The following is a 17,415-nucleotide window of genomic DNA, read 5'->3' as shown; positions in this document are numbered from 1 at the left end:
CTCCCCTGTTTATTTTGGAGAGCTTATTTCACCCCTGAGCCCTGACAGCAGGTCAGCTGCCACAGCGGAGGTGGAAAGGAAACATGGAAAGAGCTGACTGGCCCTGAAATATTTATAGTTCTTTAGTATTGTGATTGTATGAGTTTTGACAGCGATGGCACATTACTGTGACCCTTCCCCAAACAAAAGGCCTGATGTGTTGCTCTCTGTTGTGACTTGGAGAGGTGAGACAAAGTGCATGCTTTTTCACCGTACACCGAGTCTCCAAGCCTCGCTTTTTTCCCCCCGCTCCTCCCTGTGTATAAAAGATATCTCCGTATATTTTAGTATTGATCCTCATCCCTTCCAGTATGTTGTTTTTTTTCTTTGCTTCTTTTATCCTTTTCCACTATTTTCTCCAATATTATTTTCTTCAAATCTCTTCACAGCAAAGCGTACGTGCCCTCTTTCCTCCCTCTGCCTTCTCTTCCCACTCAATATCCCATCTCATTTCCTCTACCTTGTCTTCTCTGCACCACATTCATAATGACAGATTGATGGCTGCCTCTGCGGTGCCTCTCTGTAATAATAAAGTCACCTAGATTGGTCCCAACTAATTTACAACAAGTCCATTTACAGAAAGACTGTAAATTATTTCATATTTAGACAATGTAAATCTTACAAGTAATCAGAATTTAAATTTGCCTCAGAGTATTAATTACAATGTCATCTTTAGACTCAATGCAGTGCTGCAGGCTGTAAAAGTGCAAATAACAGACCTTTGCGCAAACAGTGAAAAATGGAATGAGCTGCATAAACATGAGTTAATATTAAATTGAGTTAGCTTGTTTCACCTACAGGAGATGAACAAACATCCATCATTTATGAAAGCAGACTTGTTGTGGCTCTCATTCAAAACCAAACAAAGCTTTGTTATTCGAACCTTTTTTCTTTGCTGTTTACACGTCACGCTGAGAAGGGGAGCAATTCAAAATTGAGCTCACAGCCTTGATGTTTTGTATGAATACTGAAGCTGGAGCCTCACACTGGGGACTGTCACTGTAGGTCATCCTCTGTATTTTCATTTGATCCAGAGTCTCACTGTAAATGCCGCCCCAGGCGTTATCAGTCTTGACGGCATTTTCTTGACAACTTTATCAAGCCCTGCGAACTCTTGGTCTTACCTAGTGTACAACTTTAACAATAATCAACGTTTCATAAGTGAAAGCTGTGAAACAGAGAGAAGAAACTCAGAGCCTCCGTCGAATTATTCAGCTTTTGTCATTTTTCTTCTCCACTATACTATTAATGTATTTGGCTTTAATTTTGCTTTGTGTCCGATCAAACTCGCAGTTTAATGTTTGTCCTTGAGTTGCAGCTCATCCTCACCAGAAAAACTGCCACACAGGTCGTCTGTGCAAGAAGGTTATTGCGACCCATATTTACGTTTATTGTCAGGCGCTGACCTCTAGTAGTCATACTAATATGGCAGGAACAAAGGAGGAAGTCAGGTGACGAAGTGTAAAGAGCAAGAAAGTCTGCATGTAGAGGGTCAAACAAACACAGGACTGCAGACCGCTGCTCGTGTCCCGTGTGAAACCGAAAGTCAGCCTTGACTTATCTTAAGTAATGTACTGAAGTTAAGAAAGGTGCGGAACATTTTAATCCAAACCTAACCAAGTAGTGTCTGCAGCAGTAACACCTAGGTGTATTTTTAGTACTCTCAAACAGTAATATATGTTTGTTTTTGGAGTCTGAAGATATGTTGTTGAGCTAATTAGCTATTATTTTTACTTTTAGTTATTCAGGGAGTTTCACTGAGATCAGTGGCCTGGAGCCTCCAAGGAACAGCCTGATCCCATTCACATCTGGAAGCTGCTCAGTACAACCGTGATGTGTCGGATCCACAGGAGCAGCTGGGGTTAAGGGTCTTCCTCAAGGGCACCTCAGCCGTGGTAATGAAGTGCAAGTGGTGCCAAGTAGAGGCTGAACCGTCAACCTTGCGGCCATGAGCTTGCTTTTCCAACCTTAAGGCCACGTCTGCTCAGACCAGGCCTGCATCTTTTAATGTGATCAGAATAAGAGGAAATAATATGTGAAAAATGTGGTAATTTCATACAGAATATCAAATAAAGTTTGGAAAACAAGTTTGAAACACACTATTTCAACATTTCAGGTTATTCAAAATTGTCATTTACACATTAGAGCACAATGTACTTCTTAACCTTATGTTCTTAATTACTCCCACAAAAGTATAAATATATCCCACTTGCATTAACAATCCTTTCAAATTGATTTGTTAAGTTCTTTATGGGTTTTGTTAATATTAATGACTTTGTCGTCATCTTAAAGCCGGAGATGTGAAACCACTTATTAAATGCATTGGCTAAATTGAGTCGTCATATTGACTGCGGAGCCTGTGAAGTTGCCGGGTCTGATCACATGAACCCTGCGTGCTGCCTGTGAGTCTTTGTTCACAGCTTGGTGAACCATGTGATTACTTTGGTGGGATAGAAAATGGTCACACTGGAGACTGAGGCATCTTTATTTTGCATTCATTTCTGCTGATTTGGAAGTTAGAGGACAAAAGCTCTTGCTGTGAAGAGACGACTGTGCTGCCCTTCCCCTTTTCCCATGCTGCTGAAAGATTAAAAAGTGCATCCTCCATCAAAGGTTGTAGTTTTCTTGCTAAGCTTTCTCGCTTTCCCGTGGCAGCTCCTCTCCTTTTTATCTGGCTCAGGTCTACTGCCTGCCTGCTCTGACAGACCGAGTGGGATGAAAGGAAACAGATGAACAAAACAAATATTTATTTATTTATTTATTTATTGTCAGCACACAAACTTTGACAGGAGATGACATGGCATAAGTTCTTTTGTTGAACATGGCTCAAAGTTTCTGTGTCCTGAATCATTTCTATGCAAAGTAGCTGGAAACAGAATAATAAAGCTAATCTGGGGATTTAAAAAAGGAAAAAAAAGAAAAAAAAAAACACTTCTGGAGAGCTGTTTAATATTAGAATAGAGTATTGTCAGCAGTAGGTAGGAGTTATTGTGGAAGTCCTCTCTTCCTGCATCTAACCTGTGTACTTACACTGCACTGGTTTCCCCAAATATCCGCTATTTTGGGCAGTGAAGGCGTATTCAGGAAATGTGGCAATACATGTAAAAATACCCTCTTACTAGTAAAAGTCCTGCATTCAAAGTTTCACTTTTCATCAAAAAAAAAAGGGTTTTTTTGGCCATTTGGGAGGCAGCGTAAACAAACTGTAAACACAACACTGATATATATCACTGTTTTAAGTTGATATGATGAACTTGTTAACAAACAGTTGCCAATTTACACATCAGGCAGTACGTTAGCACTCAGCTGGAGGAGTGTTTCTGTCTGTCCATTCACTTTCCTTTTAGTGCTGTTTTTGGTCTCCACCAACTCCTGGAGGAAATATCTGGCACTTTAGCTGCTAAATGCTCCATCTTGTTTACCAGCCAGTGGCTAACTTTGTCTGTGTTCCATTTGATGCTACGTTTTTCCACTGAAACAGCTGCCTGTTGCAGCTAATGCTAACAAAACCAAAACTGTGACCGTGCAGGCTGGAAAACCAAAACAATGAGCTGAAATGCTGAAAGACACTGTGAAGCTTAAGATAATGAGCAATTAATTTCACATAGAAGTTGTCATGTGATTAATTGCCAATATAAAAAACTGATTACAGCTATTTAAAGAAAACATAAATTGATATATTACTATCTTACGACCACTGGTGCATTAACACGTTAGCGTCATTTCAGTGTTGTAGCACGTTGAGATGGAGATTTCCCTACATAAAAAAAACATTGTATTTTATAAGGTGGGCACATGTTTGGCATGGAAAATATGAATCTGTAAAGTAATAAGTAACTATACCTCTCGAGTAAAAAAGGTTAAATATTTTCTTCCTTCAGTGTAGTGGAGTAGAAGGATTAAGTAAAATACCATGGAAATACTCCAGTAAAGTACAGGTGCCTAAAATTAAGCTCTTTATTGCTAAAACTTGAAGAAATTGAAACACATCTTTGCTTAATACACTTTGGGTTTTGCCGATACAGCCCCGATCTGGCATGACCAGTAGCTAATGGTGGCTAATGTTCGCTAAATATTAGCAGATGCTGTAAGGTCACTTTGTAATTTCGCTGACTTGATAGCTCTTCTTTTCTTTTCATTTGACAGCGTGTATTGACTTGGCACTCAAAGATAGCTTGTCCTTGACTGCATGTTATTACTGAACACCTTGGTTTCCATTCCTACAAACACGCAGGCCTGCTGGTTTGTATGTGAGAGCAATGGAGGGACAGAAATCAAGAGTGCAGGGACAATTCATCATTATTCCATTGCTGGTGAAGTTATTTCTTCCTGAATAATGACGCTGCCGTCAGAGCAGTGTCTGCTGTAACCACAGCCAGCCTGTGCAAAGACTTTCCGCACGTCTCCTCCGGACAGAGGAAACTTTTCTTTTCAAGTTTTTAATTGTGGAGGCTACAAAGTCACAGGCAGCATGGGATGATAAGGTAAGCAGGATGAATAATGTTAATAAGTATTACAGCGCTGGTGCAGGCATATTTTGGCTGTGTAAAGCAAGATAAGACTAAAAACAAAACAGCAAACAACAAGCAAACCAAAACAATGTCCTACTATAAAATCAATGTCAGACAAGAGGAGGCCATATTCGGCTTCACTGTGCATTAAAAAAGAATTGCCTTTTAGAGCCTCCTTTCAAAATAGCTTCCAACACCCAAAGAAAGTGGTTTTTCCTCATATAACGTACATGAAGTAACAACATCTCATCCAAAAATCTGTTTTTGGATTAAATCTTGAATTAAATAACCTGAGGTGACATTACACTTTTCCTTTCTTTTTGGGATATTTCTCCCAAATCAGAAGTTGAGTCATCAGATTTGGTCGAGCTGATTATCAGATTGTATCAGAAAGACTGTCAGATGGCTGGGAGTGGATTTATTAAGATGGTAAAGAGAACCAGCTACATATGCGCCCTCCAGCCTATAAAGTCATTATTTTGGCAAATTAATTATGCATGAATCAAAGCTTAAAAGTGGCACTGGCTGCTAGCAATTTCATGGAGAGGAGTAGGTTTAGCTCCTATAACACACAGAGTAACACAGCAGCATTATCCATTCATGGCGCTGTAAATACTTTCCCATATAGTATTTTTGGCATTAAATCCTCCACAGATCAGTATGAGGATGTAGACACTATATGTAATAAATTATTTAACACCGATATGAACCTCAAACCCCAAAGTGTAATAAAGCTACAGTTACATTGGGCTGGAGGCTTATTGAGATTTAATTAGGCTAAATTATGCCTCTGTTGTGTTAATTTAAGCTCAATGAGTCGATGCAGAAAGACCTTAAACTCAGGGATGGAAACAGTTTCCAAGTTCATTGAGTTCACTAAATTGGACTTTGAGGAACTGTAATTAAAACAAATTGTTCTTCCTAAAGTCTGTCCTCTCAGATATTTCTGCTGAATTATATGACATCAAATCGTTACATCAGATGCAGGATGGACATATTTCTCAGCCTGCTGACTGGGCGATGGCTGAATTTTCCAGTTAATGTTTATTGTGCGCACTGGAGCCACCTTAAGAAATGCTGCGCATCGCCCACGTATAACCAAACAAAACAAAGATAACGCACATACAGTAAAGAAACCTCAGCACCTCCTCATCTCCTCGGCTAATTTGGCTCCATTTTCTGACCTTCCGCGCCAATAAATGCTCACTTTTATGGAGACTCTGCTTTGAATTTGCCTTGTGATTTCATTTGAACGTCAGCACAGTCGGTATAACTTTGAGACCTTTTCTAAACGGTCTGTTGTTTGTCTTTAAAATATAAAGGTTCCTTGAAATAGAGTTCACCCACGAACAGTTCCCTCTCTCTGCTGTGCGCCCCCGGTGCAGTTTGGACGGCGCCGTGTCTAACAAGGTGCTGCTTTTGCCACTATGACATTTAGTTGACACAGTGCGCAAAGGTTTTTTTTTGCCGCAGTGAGCCTGACTTTGATATTCATGAGTTTTTTTTTTCTTGTTTCAAGGGATTTGGCTGCTCTAAATTAAACCCAATTAGTCATTAATCTGTTCCATTCCAGTCGCTGCATTATTCTGCTTCAGGTTTTGGCACTAACAGGCTTTAGGAGTCTCTTGTGGATGACAGCAGGGAGCAGAGCTGGAGATGCTGTAGCTCACACAACCGCTAGAAGACAAACGCTGTGGTCCTCCCACCTCACCAGAGCTCCGGAGTGCGGCTCTGGGAACGGGAAGTATTTCTAATAATCCGGTGAATGGGACTTTGCTCTGCGCTGGATCCTGAGTCTGGCTCTGCGTGGAAGCGGAGCGCACAAGCGGACAGAAGGACAGTCTTTTCTTTCAGTGAAGCCTGGGGTGGGAGAGACGCAGCAATGACAGAGCAGCAGTCGTGTGCGCAGCGGCGAAATAGACCAACTATTGTGGGGACGGAAGATTGATAACACAACTGGGCGAGCAACGAGAGCGGCAGATGTAATTTCCAAACGTTGCAGCTGGTTTGGTGCCAGTGGTGTGCTGGATGGGTTATTACCGCGTTCTCCTTTTCATCATTCACTGCTTCCAGCGTTTCCAGACCACTTGGGCTTCTCGGACGGCTGTCTGTGAGGGAGTACTGCTGCAGAGACTAACGGGGAATGCCATGTGTCGTTGCGCGACATAGAAGCTCTTTGTGGGCTGTTTTGCACCGGGGACAGGTGGTGCCGTGTGTGTGTGTGCGCGTGTGTGTGCGCGTGTTGTGTGTGTGTTCAAACTAGCAGGGGGGCACGGACACACAACCCCTGGGACAGTTGTCTTAGGGATGTCAGGCCGGCGAACGGGATCAGTTTTTGCCAGAGACAGGTGCGACAGGGAGGAGTAGTTTACAAAGCCCCACACAGGATTTGGTAACGCACTAACGAGCCTCCTCGCTCCTCTGATCACTCTGGGATTTTTGGCTTTTTTGTATCCAGCGGGACTCTAATCCACTCATACTGTCGCTGTCTCGGCGACACCTTTCCCCCGATAACCACAGGTAAGTGACCCGAGCTGTCCGGTGTGGAGGTCTGTGGTGGGTGGTGGTGCGCTCCGGGGGCGCAGGCTCTGTCGCGCCTTGATGCTTTGGATAAAATATCGCCTCTGGTAACACGAAGGAATTCAGTTGTGTTGATTGGTTCAAACTGACTCGATCAACACACAATACCTGATCTATAATCTATCGCGTCTTGGCTTTACAGTACCTTTCATTGTAGCAATAATTCTCAATTTCATACTGCGTAGCTTGCAGCCACGCACAAAACAAGCGGCTTTCAGCTGTCTGGAGCCTTGAGAGGCACTTCACTGACCAGGTATTGATTGGATATTGACACGGCTCAGATCGTGTGATTGAAAATGGCTGACAGTTATTGACGATTATCATTAGTCACTGTACAGGAACAGCTCTGTCATAGCAGTCCAGTGTCACTCACCCGCCTTAATTAAATAGGTTTTCCTGCTGGAACATGTTTAATCTGAGAAATCTGGGACTTTTCCTGCTGTGTCAAGAGGAATTTCCCCCTTTCTGACATTACATTTGATTTACTCCAAAACCTCGTTTCCAGATTCGTGAGTTGCAGAACTGTGGAAGCACAGGCTGCCTGTGTTTTCACCATGGAATTGCTCAAACTAGTTGTTTATATGGTGCATGATTGTGCGTTATCTGCTGGCGGTTGTGTATGTTCCACAGTCCTACCCGCTGGGCCCCTGGTGTCCGCTGCTCCCTCCTTCAGGCTCTGACATCCCTCCCTCTCTTTCTGCAGTAGCTGCTGTCTTTACAGTACATTGAGCTAGTTGGCTGGATGGTGTCAGAATCACATTTTTAGCTTTTTGTATGAGCACCACTAACTCTCAATAGCTGGCTCCAAGTGTCCTAAAGTTTCGCCGTTTTGGGAGCCGCATGTTTTGTGTTGTGGCCCCTGTTTCAAATTCAAATTGCCTTTCAGCTGCCTTTTGTCCAACGCCGAGGTTTGTGGACTGGAAAGAGAGACAGAGAAGTAAGTGAAGTCCCCAAGGGTCAGAGCATTCCTATAATGAGCCCTAGTGTGTGTGAGAGGAGAGAGAAAGACACATCCAAAGAAAGTGAGACAGTGCTCCTCGCCCAGTGCAAGGGTAGACGCAGCCAAGGGAATACCACCACCTCTACTAACCTTTCTGCCGCTCTGACTGTGTCAAATCAGCCTTGGAGGACAAGAGCCTCTTTAATTCCTCTTCCTCTGGGCTGTCACCCACCCTGACAGCCAGGGGCTCAGGGGTGCTGCCGCAGGTTACTCGTAGATCCTTCCCCACTGCTGATGCTACGTCAGGGGGTGACAGTACTGCACCAGACTCGGTTCTCAGCCTTCGCAGTGCAAACAAGGAAGACACAATAGATGCTGAAAGGGAAGAAGTTAAGATGAGACATGAAAGGAAAGATGATCATAAACTAGATATTGTCTAATCACCTGAGTGTTGCAGCTTCTGCAGCGTGACAGAGGAGGTGTGGTGCCCCCTTTTCTCTCATGTGCTGACATCCTCTTGTAGGCCCATCGCGCCAACAGTAATTACAAGAGAAGCGCTATCAGAGAGAATGAATTAATAGACAACAGAGGAAATACCTGTCTGATACGATCTCAGATCTTCTTATTGTACCGGATGTAGTTTTCGTTTGCTCAGAAGTCAAGGACCAAACACTTTGTAAGTCTTGAGAATAGAGAAAATGCAGCTTTTGCTGGTGATTCAAGTCATCTTTTGAACGTTTTGTGGGGAAATTGACCCAAAAATACATGTATCGCTTTCGCCATGTGCAGCACAGGGTTGTGAACATGATCAGGGAACCAAAGTGGTCAAGAGGCAGACCTTACAGGATGTGACAGATTTCACTCTGTAAAACTTACTTTTGCTCTGATGGCACTGAATGATTTTGTAATAAGTTTTGTCAGAAGAGTTTAATATCTTTCTTCAGGCATGCAGAGTGGATAAATGTTTTCTCAGTCAGTGTATAAATAACCAGACTGTAGGAAGCGTTACTCCTGCCAAAAGAAATGACTCAGTAGGGGGCAAGATTGCACTGAAGTAAGGCAAACATAAGGGAAAGCAATCGAAGAAGCAGCGCACCTGATGTCAGAGCTGAGATCCTGAACACTAAAAGTGATTAGTGGAGAAACCCCAACAGGAATAAAGCAATACTTCAAAGTAAAAGCCTAATACAGGAGCAGGACTCTGTGTCAATGGAGAACTCAGATAACAAGGCTAAATGTGTGCCCAGGAAACCAGGCAGGGGGTTTGGACTGTTCCAAGGTCCCAGTGCTGATGTCAGTTTTTGGCGATGCTTTCTCCGTCCCCGGTGCTTCTCCTCGCAGCTTAACAAACTGCTCACTGGAGCGTGGCTAATCCTTGGCTAGCAGTGCCCAGTGATTTATTATAAAGTTAGTTAATTTAGGGAGATCTGCAACATCCCACCGTACACACATGCCCTTGACAGATCCCCGCTGTCTTAACTGCAGAGTCTGCATCGCCAATTAGTCTGAAGAATTGTTTGTCTGTGTGTTCGTGTGTGTGCATGTCATTAAGAAAAGAGAGAAAGTGAGAGTTTGCCCATGTCTGTCGGGGAGAAACATAAGGCACATTGTCCGTCACATTGTGTCTGTTTGCCTTCCTGTCTTGTATGGACTTTGTGTGTGTGCATGTGTGTGAGTCAGTCTGTCTGTGCTTCATACAAGTGTGATTCAGCGGTGTCCAGCATTGGTTGAATGGGCGCCCTGTTTGTGCCTCGTTTCTGACGCCAACAGCCGCTCTGCACCCCTTGCCTCGGAGCAAGTGTTGCGCCCTATGTGCTAAAATAACAGGTGTCTTTACAGAGTGATTTAATCCCTCTCCCCCACCTCCCCCCTGCCCCTCCCATCACCTGTGGGCCCAGGGCAGCGCCAACGCAGACATAAAAATCATAGATTAGTCAGACAAAGCTGCAGTTGTCAGACAAGTTCAGGCTAAAGAGAGGACACACCGCTTCACCTCGTCTGCGTGCTGCTTTCTATTGAAAGCAGTGTTCAGCATTGAAGCTCAGGTAGAGTGGGAAAGTCACTGAGGTCAGCAACTGGGATTCACTGTTCAGAAAAGTCTTATGATCTAAGTTATGGCGTCTTTACAATCCTGCACCTACATGTAAAAAGCGGTGATGGAATGTAATTGAGTACATGTACTGAAGCCAAGCACAAGTTGAGGTACTTCACTGAAGTCTTTCACGCCATGTTCGACTTCTACTCGACTACACCTCAGAGGGAAACGTGTCTGACAGCTTCAGTGGCTAGTTATTTGACAAATAAAGATTTCTGCACACAGAACATAAGAAGAGCTCATAAAATTTGATGCTTACTTAGAAATTAAACTACCCAACAGTGCGTTTAAGTACAGCTGAAGTGATTAATCAGTGAGGCGACTTACAGAAAATGAACTGACTACTATTTTACTATGTTGATAATCGTTCGGAGCGCTCGTGATGGGATTTCTCAATATTTTCTGAATTTTGACAAACTAAAGAATTAGTTGCTGAAAGGAGAAAATAATCGGCAGATTAATCATGAGGAAAATAATCATTAGTTGCATCCGGATACAAAATACTCCACCCCAACCAACTACATTAGCAGACTCCTGCTTTTACATTAATGCCTGAGTAAAAACAATCTGATGCTACAATATAGAATAGTATAACAGCCACAGGGGGCGTTTTTGTATAGTTGTAAACTGTCTTCTGTGGCAGAAAGCCTGTGCAAAGGCAGGGGGTGACTAATGAGAGGTGTGATTGAGTTGCATTATGGGAAATGTAGGTTCCAGTGGTTTTGGAGCTTGACCCATTCTAGGGGCTAAACGTCAGGATATCATGGCCTCTGCTGCTTTGACTGTATGTTAATCTGTCTCCTGTGAGTGCTCCAACTTTATGAAACCACAGCAGTATCCCTTGAAGTCCACTTTGTAGTTGGCACTGATTTTGAGACTTACGTTAAAGGGTCAGTTCCACGCCATACTTTTTCACTTCCTGTATCTTTACTGGATATTTTTGGTTGGAAGTTAGAAGTCTAGAGATGGAGATGAATGTGGCACTCATTGCCATAAATGGAAATGGGAAGATTTACCTATCAAAATTCAAAAGCAGCTGTCACGTCTTTGGAGAAACTGTTACTCTTGAGAATCAAAACGCTGCCGACAGTTTTCATGTGGTGGAAAGTGTTTCAAATGAAAATTGCGCATACCTCTGCAGATAAGTGAGGACGTATGATTTCTTGCAATTTGGGTGAACAGACCTCTTGAAAGTCCCTTCAGCTGAAGCTTCTCCTTTGCAAAAATGAGTCATAAAGGTAAAAATGTGATTCTTGGTACATTTCTGTGTTTCCTTTCATCTCTCCTGAGCTTGTCCAGTCTGTCTCGTATTTCTCCGGGTTTAGGCCAAGCTAAGCAGATGTATTAGGAGCGTCCTCTGTGGGAGCAGAGCGGTCGCCATCTACATCAGTCCAGGCTGAGACTGACAGACCGGTCAGAAATACTGTTGAGCTGCCAAGTCTGGGCGCTTGTGTCAAACCTGGCACCCCGGCCTCTTTTTTTTCATCATTCTTTCTCTTCAGCAGTACCCCCTGCTTGTTTTCCTTCGCACATTCTGCCTCCACACCGCTGCTCCCCCTCATTACCTCTCTTCTCCTGTTTCCCCCACCTCCTCTCCTCCGCTTTCTTCCCTCCTCCTCCCCCTCCCTCTCCGTCTCCTCTGGACCTTGATGTCAAGGCCTCTCAGGCAGTGTGGTCTCTGTCTGCAGGCTGTCAGGGCAGGGACACTGCCCACTGGGACCCTGAATGGGACAAATTGACCGTAACAATGTTCCCACTTAGCATGTGGAGCTGGGAGAAAGAGAAGGTGAAAAGGAGGGCCTGATGATTGAGGGGCAGGCCTGCCACACTGGTGGGGGAGAGGGAGGGACGGGGGGAGAGTTGGACAGCTCTTTGAAATGTATGAATTTAAGACATGTTAAATCACACACCTCGCCTTTTTAAACCGTCCTTCTCCCTTGTTCACACACGCACACACACACACACGCACATACGGCTTTTCTTGTTGTTATTTGCCCAAGGCTAGTGCTGAGGTTGCCATAGCAGCAGAATAAACACATTTGCCGGTGACCCTGCGAGCCCTCACTTACACACACACACACACACACACACACACACACACTAACACACACCTCATTCTCAAGGCCCAGATGCCCTCCAGTGCCGGGGGGGTGGGGTTCATCAAGCCTGGCAGTTTGATCTGCACTAAGGTGGTACCGCTGCCTCACAAAGGGTCAAGGATCATCCAGCCCCCCATTAAAATGCAATAAGGGCTATTGCCCAACGGGACCACCTCTGCCATTTAATCATACACTGCTGCTCCCTCATCATCTGCTCTCTCCCTTTTATCTTTTAATCACTTGTTTTTCCCGCGCCTGTCTTCCTTTCACTCTCATCTCTCCGTCTGCTTCGCGGCTCCGTACGCATCCTGTGCAACGCCAAGGCAGCTCCTAGATGAAGGAGTTCAAAGAAGGAAGCCCGCTATAGTCAGTAATAAGCGCTCTTTCAGATTTCTTTAAAAGAAACTCTCTGACTCGGTGCTCGCTCTCTATCCGGCAGCCACGGGCTAGTCTCCCCTCGGAGTCTGTAACGTCTGTGATTTCAGTATTTTTTTGTCTATGCCCTTTAACTGTGACAGAGTGTCTTGGAGAAGTTGGAGCGATATCATGTTGTGTAAGCCTGAGGTGGCGCGGTATGACGGCAACAAAGGATGCAGCTGCTATCACCAAAGGCCAAGTGGATGTTGAATAAAGATGCTTCCCGTTGGTTAAAACTGGCATTCCATGTAGGCTTATTGTACCTCCACAGGGGGAGTGTGTTCTTCTGCGTGTGTGTGTGTGTGTCTTTCCTATATTTGAATAAGGTAGACGCTGGGGATTCTTCCATTCTCTGCAGCGGTGAAAAAGAGACATTTCCATGAGTATAAACTCCATCCCGCTGGCAGCTGACCATGAGTGATACCGTGGGAGACAGGATTAAAAGACAGGCAGACATGACTGAGACGCACAGCAGCTTTTACTTCCTGCACACGAATGAGCCGTGTGTGTGAGCTGAATGCTTTTCACAGCCTGTTTGCCTGTCATTAAGCAGCGTTCACATAGCTTCCCCCTTCCTTTCTCTCTCTCTCACACACACACACACACACACACACACACACACACACACACACACACACAAACACACACAGACGCCGTCGTCCCTCTGTCCCTCGCACTCTTATGAAGTCTCAGTGTCAGCAGAGCCCCAGTGTGTTAACAAGAGAAGAGACTAATGAGGGGTCAGGAAGAGAGAGAGAGGACAGGCCGGTCCCATATACCACCCGGAATACATGAACACACACTGGCACGCTGAGCCACACACTTGATAATATTCCCAGACATACACACAAACACACACTCGCAGCTAAGTAACAAGCCACCACAAGCCCAAAGCCTGGAGCAGCATATTCAGCGCCAGCAGCCATACTGCAATTATATTATTTTTCTTCCCTGACATGATATAAATAGCAACACTTATTTCTATTACAGCATTCACAGACACACCTCCTCGGTTTCATTTCCCGCGCCAGGTTGCTATGATCGCCGAGCAGGTAACTAATAAGGCAGAGTTTAACAACTGTGCGATGGGAGACTTTGCGGAGAGGATGCGGGTCACACACATCCTGAATCATTTCCCGCATCAACCCAGCGTGAAGCTGAAGAAACCGTGCCCTGTGGGCCAGAGTGGTATTATCCTGCTGCTGTTTTATAGCTGATTCATTTCTTAGGGGAACTTCCAGCCCAAATGGCTCTATCCTGCAGTTTTATGGTCGCAGAGAAGCAGCAAAAATAAAATGAGAATGCTCTGTCTGTCACTGCCGTTGACAGCATTGTTTACTGCTGCGGCTGGAGCTTTTGTGGCCTCTGGTGTCTGGTGTTCTCTTCTTTTTTAAGTTTTCGACTGTACCCTTTAAAGAAAAATGTAAATTCCTGCTCATTTTGCTGCCAAGCTACCACTTGTTTTGTGCTTTGAGGTAATTAACAGCTTAACGCGTTCAGTGACCTGGGGGAGTCAGTCATGCTGAAAAAAACAAAAAGAAAACTCTGGCTCGCTGGCACCGGGCGCAGGGCAGTTGGCGAAGTGGAGGGGACGGCGCAGAGACTGTGACCTGCCGTCTCTCTTCGCTCGCTGATGGCGAGGTGAAGAGAGAATGGAGAGCGGGCGAGGCGAGAGGGGGCAGCGGCATGCTGACGGTTGACGGGTGAAGCTGAACTGTAAGGGTAATGGGGAAAAGCAGAGAGGCATCGAGCAGAGGGAAGGGCGGAGAGAGCGGAAAAAAGTGGAAGAGTCTTGAGAGGATGCTTGTTCAGCCTCTGTTACTGTTGGAAAGTGGAAGGAAAGTGGGTCCTTGAACGTACTCGCCTAAATTAACGGCTCAGAAGCACCAATTAATGTACAGCCTCACTGTGGGTCTCTGCTGTGCCGAATCAAAGAGGTCTTGCTGTGCAGTGCGTCTGCTCATCTCCTAAGCATGTGTGCATGCACTCACACACTCAGAGGGGATTTTAGCCAAGAAAACTGGAGCCAGTGAGTGAGAGATGAGATGAAAGTGTTGCATGGAGCTAAAAGCTGAGTGTCAAGGTTAAAGAACAAAAGAATGGTGATTTGGACTTTGTTAATAAGTGGTGAAGGGATGAAGGGAAGGTGACGTTTGATGTGTTTGTGATGGGATGAGAAGGTGAAGAGATGAAATACGGAGTGGAGGAGGAGGAGGAGGAGGACAGAGTGTGTTCTCCGAGGGCGGGCATCGCAGAACCAGACCCGGGTCCCATCTGGAGGCAACAGGTCTGGTGACAGCAGGCGGGTTCCCGATCCAAGTATCCCAACCGTGGGTGACAGCCAGTAAGAGAGCCAGGGTCTCCCCTTGGCCAAGACCCCCAGAGGCCCAACCAGTCCACCCGCAATCTGTCCCCTGATACTAACCACTTCAGTATGACAGAGAGGCGTGTTCGTTCTGACAGTTATGGATTATCGTCGTGCAAATTGAATGTGCACGGTTTACTTCGCAGTATTTGCGCCGCTGTCAGAGATGAGTGGATTCTGTGAGGAAGGTCTGTTGACTGAGGAGTTACGTGGAAAACGATAGAAAGGATTTAAGCTTCGTCACAGCAGGCCTGGTAATGCAGTACATTATGTTCCTGGTCTGAATTCATTAACATTAATTTCACATCATACACAGACTGGTAACAATAGCAGCCACAAAACCAATAAGCCACAAAAGCAAAAATAATTGATATCCTACACACATAACAGCTACTTCTAAAGCCTGTGTGCTGTTACAATGGAGCTGTTGATTGGCAAGTCCTCTGTGCCGGATTTTCTGAGGTTGCTGTGCATTCAGAATACCATAGCTAGCGTGCTCGCAGTAGCTAGTGGGTCATTCGTATTTGCATGTAAATGTTTTTCACCCCTTGGCTTGACTGGTGGGGCAATCAGAATGGCTCTCTGTCTGCATCACTAAGAGGGAGGCTGAAATGACTGACTGTGACATTCAGAGCTCAGGCCAGTCTTCACCCTTTGCTTTCACTCGCTTGTTCGCTCACATGTTCATTTCTGTGGGAAGGCGAAGGCAAAAGACAGGAAAGGGTGTTTTTTGTGTGTGTGTGTTGATGTGATGTCCACTCAGTACATCCTTTGGTGTATATTCACGGTCCCATTCTCAGCGGCTTGATTTGCTCCAAACATGAGAATTATCCCACATCCTCCTACCTCATCATCCAGCCCCAGAGCCTGAGCTTGGCCACCTCCGTCATCCCATGGCGCCACTGGGATGGTCACGTTCAAGGCTTTTGTTGCTCGGACCAGCGTGCCACACACATGCGCGGGCACGCAGACTCACACACACACACACACATACACCTCCCACGAGGCGGTGATGGATACGTGAGCGAACGCATATCTGCGCGACGGAGGAGTGTTTGTGCTTGACTCATGTAGCACATCGCAGGGTTTGGCAGTCTGTCAGACATTTATCAGCCTCTGTCATCAAATGAAACATGGGCCTTTAGCTCTCCGAGCTCGACTAGCTTGGTTTCCTCTGGTCGCCGAGCGAGGCAGGCGGAGGGGACGTTGGAGGGGGGCAAGAAGCAGTGGAGGGATCGAATGTTAGAGTGAATCAACTCGGCGAGGAAATGGCTGAATTTGTGAGTGAGTGAATGAGGGCATAAATAATCAAAATATTCACTTCTCCTTCTTGCTGGAATGTGTATTTATGCCACGAATATGTCCATTTAACTGACGCTATTTAAAACATGTCCGTTAAGGCGACCGCAGCGCTCCTCGGTTGAATCATTCTGCTCCATTTGTCGTCCGTGTTCGCTGTACTCTTCCCAACACTGATGTAGGTGCATCCTGCGTCTTTGTCTGAGCATGCCAGTGTGTCTCTGCCAATGTGGGAAGCTCTGTGTGTATAGACAGTCTAAATAAACACAAAAACTATTTAAAAAGTTTCTCTTTCCCAGCATGCTGGTGTGTGTTTGATGTGACGAGGCTTCAAACGTTTCTCTAATCCTCCAGCTTGACATTCGAGCGCTCACTTGTTTTATCCCAATTATAGGATGTTACTGTATGGTTTGTCCGCTGCATGGTAAACGGAAACAGCGTTTTTGTTGCTGTTATTATGTGTTCTTTGCTGTATTTGTGCATTGGCTGCTCTTCTAAATATAGTGTGAGTCGCTGTGGCACCTTGTGGGCTTACAACGTCTGCATGTTGGCCCTTTAATCATGCCAAAATGTGTAAGTGTGGGCTCTAGTGTGCTCGTTTCTGAGCTCGCAGTGTATTGATTTGGACTCCTCATTAGTAACCCTTCTTTCAGCTCTTGTGGCGACTGCTCTTTCCGACATTGTGCTTACCTGGCGACATCATCACCGCGCTCCCTCGACATCCTGTTGTGCGCATCAACACGCAGCTCACTTGTTACCTGCTGTGCCTGCTCTAACCTTTCCGACAATTATCCGCTTGCTTCTTATAAATAGCCTTGCTTGTTCTGTCTGTTTCATTTCAAAAACCAGCCACGCTCTCGCCTGCCTCTCTGCAGCAGCAGCAGCAGCAGCAGCAGCAGCAGTGCAGGGAAACTCGATCCCAGAGTCTAAACTGAAGTAATAAACAAGACAGAAAATGCATGAGAGCTGGCTGGTCTGAGGTATGTCATGTACCATGAAACATTAAGGGTGCTGTGATGGGTTTTTCCACTTGCATGCATGTTGGAGAAGAATAGCAATAAAAGCCATGT

The 17,415-nt window shown here is 45.2% G+C and overlaps 1 protein-coding gene across 1 annotated transcript in view; it reads left to right on the top strand.

The window, feature by feature from the left end:
• Positions 1 to 6,166: 6,166 nt before the first annotated feature.
• sema6bb (sema domain, transmembrane domain (TM), and cytoplasmic domain, (semaphorin) 6Bb) overlaps positions 6,167 to 17,415 on the top strand; it is a 117,368-nt gene continuing 106,119 nt past the window's right edge. The window contains exon 1 of the mRNA XM_076726085.1: positions 6,167 to 7,070. The gene's annotated coding sequence lies outside the window, so the exon portion shown is untranslated. The remainder of the gene's footprint in view (positions 7,071 to 17,415) is intronic.

The sequence above is a fragment of the Chaetodon auriga genome, chromosome 3 (assembly GCF_051107435.1).
Source record: "Chaetodon auriga isolate fChaAug3 chromosome 3, fChaAug3.hap1, whole genome shotgun sequence".
Lineage (NCBI taxonomy): Eukaryota > Metazoa > Chordata > Actinopteri > Chaetodontiformes > Chaetodontidae > Chaetodon > Chaetodon auriga.
This window is presented reverse-complemented; position numbering and strand designations above follow the sequence as displayed.